Here is a 7,930-nt window from a genome sequence, read left to right as displayed (position 1 = left end):
AAGGTTTTTCAAATTTCTTTTAACCTATAACTTGGCATTTCAGAAGTATCACATAAATCAGCCTGAAAATAAAACATCTATGGAGATAGAGTGGGAAAAAAGAGGGGGAAGAAAGGGGGAAAGAAAAAAAAAAAAAAAAAAAAAAACTTCCCTACCAGACAGATCTATTGGAAAGTTATCTAGTGAGTAATAATTTATAGTAAAGGCAATTTATTATTTACCATGCAAGTTGTTTACCCGTTGTTGTTTACATCTTCTTCACTTTCATGACAAAGGCCAATATAGACTACTAAGGATTACCAGGTGGCTTAAGATACTTTATCACTTTTCTTGTGAGGAAACTAAAGAACCCTACAGTCATTAATCCAGTAATTCTAGTAACACACTTTAGAAGATGAGGGTGAATGTTCTACTCATTTAAATACTTATTTCAATAATTTAAACACAGAAACTTCATTTAAAAAAAAAACATAAAAGCTAATGAAGAAAGAAACAAGAAACCTGATCAAGAATGTAAAAATTAAATCTGTAATCAGAGAGTCATCAAAAAATATTGTACCAGGGGAGGGAGGTTGGGAGAAGGGGGGTGGGGTTATGCATATTGGGGAGGGTATGTGCTTTGGTGAGTGCTGTGAAGTGTGTAAACCTGGAGATTTACAGACCTGTACCCCTGGGGATAAAAATATATTATATGTTTATAAAAAATAAAAAATTTAAAATTTAAAAAAAAAGAAAATATTGTACCAGGCAAACCCTGGAAATGTGGGAAATAGTAATTGGGGTAAAACAAGAAGCAAAGGCAAGGACAAATAAATCCAAGTCAGAAACACAGGTAGATGACCCTAGGACTGCACTTCCCAAATTGTGTGCTCAGGGGCATAGGACACTGGAGTGAACTCAAAAAGCACCATGGGATATTTTAACTTTTTGAGAGAAGCACAGAAACATCTGCAAGACATTTTAAGAATGTCTATGATTAGGTTGTCTGGACCTAATGACTTAATAAATGAAACTATGCAGTATTTCTTAGGCTCAAGAACATCGTGAAAAAATTAAGAGATTCCAAAGGTGCTATCAAACAAGAAAGTTTGGGAATCTCTGTCTTAAGGACATACTAGGGTTCAAAAGACATAGCTCACCCAGAACAGAATCAGAAAAGTAGAGCAAAAGTAAAAAGGACCGTGCCTCCAGCCTCTATATGCCTAGTTATACCTAGTGGAGCCTTTCTTTCACTCTATCCTGGCTCTAAAGAAGGGAACCTTTGTGCCCTATTACTGTGAATTTACCACTGGATTCCTTCAAAATTAATGAATATTGATTATAAATCAGTGAATCTTACTCTTACTGAATAACAAAGACAAAACCATGATTTTTTCAATATTGGTTTGGGCATCAAATAACTAGAGTTCCCCAAATATTTAGTATAAGTCTACTAAAGTTTAAATACTTCTCCAGTGAAGAGATGAAGGAACTTTATGTTGATATTCAGTCAGCAGTAACAGTCCATTAAAGAAGTTTTAAAATTTACTCTAAAGGTTGGCAAACTTTTACTCTTCCATTTTTAACAACTCTAAAAATGTAAGAGCCACTTGAAAGCAGTGGGTATATTCGCGTTATTGTCAACCATTCTCCAAATTTCATTATATCTTAAAAAGCTGAAACCCAATACTCACTGAACTAACAGTTCTCCATATCCCCTTATACACCAGTGTACACAGCAGCTCTAGACACCATTAGGAGACTGAAAGGGGGGCTCCGTGGTCAGGTTTAAAAGGTCAAAGTACATACACCAATATCACACCAGCAATATTCACAACAGGCAAAAGATGGAAACCTGGGCACCTGGGTGGCTCAGTGGGTTAAGCCTCTACCTTCGGCTCAGGTCATGATCTCACAGTCCTGGGATCGAGTCCTACATTGGGCTCTCTGGTCCATGGGGAGCCTGCTTCCTCCTCTCTCTCTCTCTCTCTTTGCCTGCTTCTCTGCCTACTTGTGATCTCTCTTGTCAAATAAATAAATAAAAATCTGTTTAAAAAAAAAAAAGATGGAAACCCAAAGGCTCTTTGACAGGTGAATGGATAAAGACCATATAATATATACATAAAATAGCATACTAGTCAGCTTTAAAAAATAAAGAAGTTCTTAGAGGGTATCATGCTTAGCGAAATAAGTCAGTCGGAGAAAGACAACTATCATATGATCTCCCTGATACGAGGAAGTGGAGATGCAACATGGGGGGGGGGTTAAGGGGGTAGGAGAAAAATAAATGAAACAAGATGGGATTGGGAGGGAGACAAACCATAAGTAACTCTTAATCTCACAAAACAAACAGAGGGTTGCTGGGGGGAGGGGGGGCTGGGTAAAGGGGGGTGGGGTTATGGACATTGGGGAGGGTATGTGCTATGGTGAGTGCTGTGAAGTGTGTAAACCTGGCAATTCACAGACCTGTACCCCTGGGGATAAAAATATATGTTTATAAAAAATTAAAAATTTAAAAAAAAAAGAAGTTTTGATACCTGCTACAACATGAATGGACCTTAAAAACATTATGCTAGGGGCACCTGGGTGGCTCAGTGGTTAAGTCTCTGTCTTTGGCTCAGGTCATGGTCTCAGGGTCCTGGGATCAAGCCCCACATTGGGCTCTCTGCTCAGCAGGGAGCCTGCTTCCCCCTCTCTCTGCCTGCCTCTCTGCCTACTTGTGATCTCTGTCAAATAAATAAATAAAATATTTTAAAAATTATGCTAAGTGAAATATGCCAGATGTAAAAAGGACAAGTACTTTATGACTCTACTTACATGAAGTATGGAGATTAATTCAAAGAAACAGAAAGTAGGATAGTGATTACCAGGAACTAGGGGAAAGGGGAAATGGGGAGTTAGTGTCAAACAGATACAAAGTTTCAGTTTGGGACAATGAAAAAATCACATATAGATCTGGTGGTGGCAGTTTCACAATATGTATGTATTTAATGCCAGTGAGCTGTTAACTACCACTTAAAAATAGTTAAATGGTAAATTTTATATAATTATATTGTTATTTTACTACAAGAAAAAAAGATGTAAAAACAGCTCTTAGCTCCTGAGCCATATAGAAATAGACTGCAGACCAGTTTGCTCTGAATTCTAAGAACCACTAAACAAAACAAATAAAATGACATAAAATAGTTGAAAATTTTTTCCAAGTTAATAGAATTCATTTTTCTTTTAACATCAACATGTTAAACAGATTTTCACATTTCTTATATTTGTTACATCCCCAAAACTTGCAAGTGCAGCCAAAAAGATACTTGAGAGACATCTAAGATGAGGTCAAAATCTATATAAAGACATACAGATACATATGAGAAATCTAGTAATAGACATCTGTACAGCTTTACCTCTTACAGATGTAATAAATATGAATAAACCACAATGAAGCTTAAATGTAACCTGAACAATGTGGTAGGTAAAGCTGACACTTAAAATACTGTTTTAAAATACTGGGCAAAAATACTGTTTTAAAGTTCAGATTTTAAAGTTTGATATTACAGCTTGTTCCACTTTTATTTTCTTCCCCTTTCATTTGGTACATGGTAAGCTATTTTCCGTCTGATTTGGGGGAAGAGGAAAAAAATGACATATACAGAATTAATCATAATGTAAAGACCTACTCACATCCTTTTCCTGAATTTGCAACCTTTAAATCTAACACTTAACTCTTTCATTGGTTAGCACAATCTCAGACTCTGAAGGCAACATATTCCTAAAAAAGAAAACCCTAGATGCCTTTTCTAGGCTTAAAGTCAGTTCCAGGCAAAAAGTCATTCTAAGCAAGAAGCCTTTTACTAATAGGTTGAGTGTACACAAATATAAAGGACATGGTTCCAGTTATCTATTCCCTGGCACAGACACAAAAAAAACACCCCTAAACAAAGAAGTAAAACAAACATTTTCATAATGCTTAAGGATTCTTTTTAAGATTTTATTGTTTTCTCAGAGCAGTTTCAGATTTACAACAAAATTGAGCAAAAGGCACAGAGAATTCGTATATAACCACTGTCCCCCCACATGCACAGCCTCTCCCATTATCAGTATTGTTTACCAGCAGGGCACTTTTTTTTACCAAGGATGAATCTGTATCGACACATCAAAATCACCCAAAGTCCACTGTTTACCTTAGGGTTCATTACTGGTGTTGTACACTCTATGAATTTGGACAAAAGCACAGTGACCTATATTCATCATTATAATATACAGAATATTTTCATTGCTCTAAAAATCCTCTGTATTCTGCCTAGTCATCTCTTCCTTGTCCCCATCTGGCAGTCACTGACATTTTTTACTGTCTCTATAGTTTTATCTTTTCCAGAATGGCACATAGTTAGAATCATAGTGTGTAGCCTTTTCAGTTTGGCTTCTTTCACCCAGTAGTATGCATTTAAGTTTCCTCTAAGTCTTTTTATAGCTTGATGGCTCAATTCTTTTTAGTGCTAAATAATATTCCATTGTCTGAATGTACCACTGTTTACTAATCCATTTATCTACCGAAGGACATGTTGGTCGCTCCTTAAGTTTAGCAATTATGAGTAAACGTGCTATAACGTTCAATGCGCAGGTTTCTGTGTGGACATAAGGTTTCGGCTCCCTTAGGTAAATAATAACAAGTGCAATATCTGGATCACATGGAAAGAGTATGTTTCATTTTATAAGAAACTTACAAACTATCTTCCAAAGTGGCTGTATCATTCTGCATTCCCATTAACAATGTATGAGAATCCTTTCACTCCACATCTTTACCAGCTTTTGGTGTTGTCAGTGTTCTGGATTCTGGCCATTCTAAATACGTGTGTAGTGGTAAGTCATTTTGTTTTACTTTGCATTTTCATGATGATATAATGTAGAACTTCTTTGCATATACTTATTTGACATCTGTATTATCTTCTTTGGTGAGGTCTGTTAAGGTGTCTGGCCCATTTTTTAAATGAGTTTTTATTTTCTTGTTGAGTTTTAGAAGCTCTTTATACATTTTGGGTAATAATCCTTTATCAGATGTATTTTTTGCAAATATTTCTCCCAGTCGGTGTCTTGTTTTCCAATTCTTTTAAAGCCATGGATTCTCCAAGTCAGGAATTAGGACAAGATAGAATAGGAATGGCACACTTCTGGTCCACAAGTCTACGGCCTCAGCTGGCAAGACCGGGCTGAAGGAGGCTCAAACGGCTGAGAGCTGGAATCTGCTACCCCACTCACGTAACTGGTACCTGGGCTAACTGGATGGGGTGGGATCAGCTGTGATTGTTAATGAGAGTACTTCAAGAGGTCTCCCTAATGTTCTGGACTTTTCACACCACGCCAGACTCAGGTAGTCAGACTTCTTACACGATGGCTGTGAGTTCCAAAAGTAAGCGTTTCAACAGACAAGATGGAGTTGCATGGCCTTTTGTGACCTAGCCTCTGACATCACATATAGGGATTATGATGACTTTCACTATAGTCTATTGTATAAATCAATCATTTAAGTCCATCACAAGGTATATCTTTTTATGGGAAAGACATCAAAGAAGTTGTAGCATATTTTAAGACCACCATGACATATTTACAGAGAGAGATGGAAATACATGCCAAAGGGTTAACAGTGCCCACCTCTCAGGATCCCTCAAAGTGAATTCTCTTATTATTTTGTCACACTGACAACAACTAGTCTGTTGTCAGTCTAACACAAACAGCCTACATGGATGGCAAAATTCCATCTACATATATTCATATAATACAGTGACAAACAGAAATTTCATTTTATCTACATAAACTTCATAAAGAATGACTAATATCTTACTTTTGGCCCTAGTACTATCTGCCAGTTACAACCAGTTCCTATTTTCTAAACACCATCAAGCTCAGATCCATCCTCAGACTTAGACTAAGTCATATCCAGAAAGAATACAGAAAATACCTATAGCAAGTAAAGAAAGCAGATTAGGGTCACGCCAGCATTATGACTGCTGAAACTGGTGGCCATTCTCTATCTCAGTGATTACTAGATTTTAGGACTTCATGAACCAAGAAAAATTTCAAAAATAAAATAAACTAAATGGTAGGAAATAAAGTTAGCAATATTTTATTTTCCAAGGAAGAATATTTAGAAAACAACTACGGCTCTATAACTGTCATCACATGCAAGAAATAGAAGAGACAATTTCAAAATAAAGCACAATCCTTATGAATAAATTTGACTAAATGAAAACTCACTATATATATCCTTTTCTCATTCCTCCGCTGATCTGCAGAAACTTCACCATAGATGAACCCCAGTTCACAAACTGGTCTGTGAAACCACTTGTGCATCTGACATTCTGGTCTCTTCTATCTCTTGCTTTATTCTAATAGTTCTAGAACTTTAGCTTGCTTCTAGGAACTTGGTCCAAAAGACATACGAATAGGTAATTATCATACAACATGAATGCTGTAAGAATACAGAGGGAAAAAATCGCAAAAGGTTTCATACATTGGATGAAATAGGTTTGCCCACAGCAGGAAGGATTAAAGGTGCCAGTGGCTGTGGCTGAAAGCGCAGAGACAATCTGTGTGCACGGTATGTCCAAGGGAAGAAATATTGTGTACCAAAAAGTAAGTAGTGGTTATACTTGGTTGCACGGTAAGGGTTACTTTTCTTTGTTCTTCTATTTTCTGAAATTTAACAATGGAATATGCATTAGTTTAGTAACTAGGGAATAAACAACTATTTTAATTTTGTAGATAACCTTAGGAAGAACACACAAAAGGCCCATTTTGCTTTAAGAAAGTAGTTTGTATTAAAAGAGGCCAGGTTGGAAAAGGGAGATGTTAAGGATTTAGTAGATGGGGGCAGAAATCCAGCTCCAGACTTCAGCTAGGACGGATGACATTGGGGAAGATAACACTCCTTCAGTGCCTCTGTGAGAATTCCAGGCTAAGTGCACTCAACACCGAGGTCTTCTTGTCCACAGAGTCATTAGTCAGAAATTCTCAGGTGGCAGGTACAGTCTGACAGGTCAAATACTTAGCAGTGCCTTTGGAGTCAAGAGACCAAGGTTAGAATTCCCACTTACCACTAACTAGCTCAAGGAGCAAAAGCAAATTACTTAACCACTTGAACCTGTTTTCTCACTTAACATGGAAAACTGCCTACCTTTCTGGATTTTTGTACAGATTAACTGATATAATGCAGGTAAAGAATTCAGTACAATGCCTGCCCCTCAGAAAATGAGAATTACAATATAGGACACTTCCCGTATATCTAATGGAGAAGTTAGATATCTGTTTGGTTTATTGGTTCTGAAAGGCTTTAAGATCCTATTTACCAAACTGGCTCTATAGGTTTAGCTAAAAGCTGGAAGCACATAAACAGTCTGTCAGTTGGAATGTCAAAGCCTTTTGAAACTTAAGGGTATGAGAGTTTCTAACACACGTTCTTAAATGCGGAAAGGATATTCATAGCTGACAGCTGCTTCTAAAATGAAGCTACCTTCAGAATGTTCTGCAGGATCCAGAAATAACTAAGTAGCCCTCCCCTGGAGTCTAAAAACTGATAGAAAACCAGGAGGACGTTTCCCGTTCTTCCCGGACTTATTCCGGCTCCCCTATGCACTCCCAGAGAGAACCGGGGATCTTTGTTCTAACCTCTTACCCAGGCTTTCTTAATGCTGGAATACAGCGAGGAGAATGCAGCAGGTATTCCTCAAGTCTTTTCAAACATTTCGTCACAGCTTCCAGAATCCTGTTCACCGGCCACCGGGAACCCCTGCCAGTTCCAACAGCTCCCAACTACCTCCTACTCTTCCCAACCTTCTCACCTTTCTACGCCTCTCTACAGCCCCGCCCCCTGCAAATGACCAATCAGAGAGTGTAAAGCGAGCCGGATGGGGTGGGCCCAGCTTGGCAGTGTAGACGAATCAGCACCTTCAAACAGCGGGGG

At 37.8% G+C, this 7,930-nt stretch overlaps 1 long non-coding RNA gene across 1 annotated transcript; it reads right to left on the bottom strand.

The window, feature by feature from the left end:
- Positions 1-3,928: 3,928 nt before the first annotated feature.
- Positions 3,929-7,856, bottom strand: LOC131832637 (uncharacterized). The gene is made up of 2 exons (XR_009354124.1): positions 7,636-7,856; positions 3,929-7,025 (listed from the first exon to the last, which is right to left on the bottom strand). It is a non-coding gene; the product is annotated as an uncharacterized LOC131832637 (long non-coding RNA).
- Between the last annotated feature and the right edge of the window lie 74 nt (positions 7,857-7,930).

Source organism: Mustela lutreola, chromosome 1, assembly GCF_030435805.1.
Source record: "Mustela lutreola isolate mMusLut2 chromosome 1, mMusLut2.pri, whole genome shotgun sequence".
Classification (NCBI taxonomy): Eukaryota; Metazoa; Chordata; class Mammalia; order Carnivora; family Mustelidae; genus Mustela; species Mustela lutreola.
Note: the sequence above shows the minus strand (reverse complement) of the source record. Positions and strands in the feature narration are given on the sequence as shown.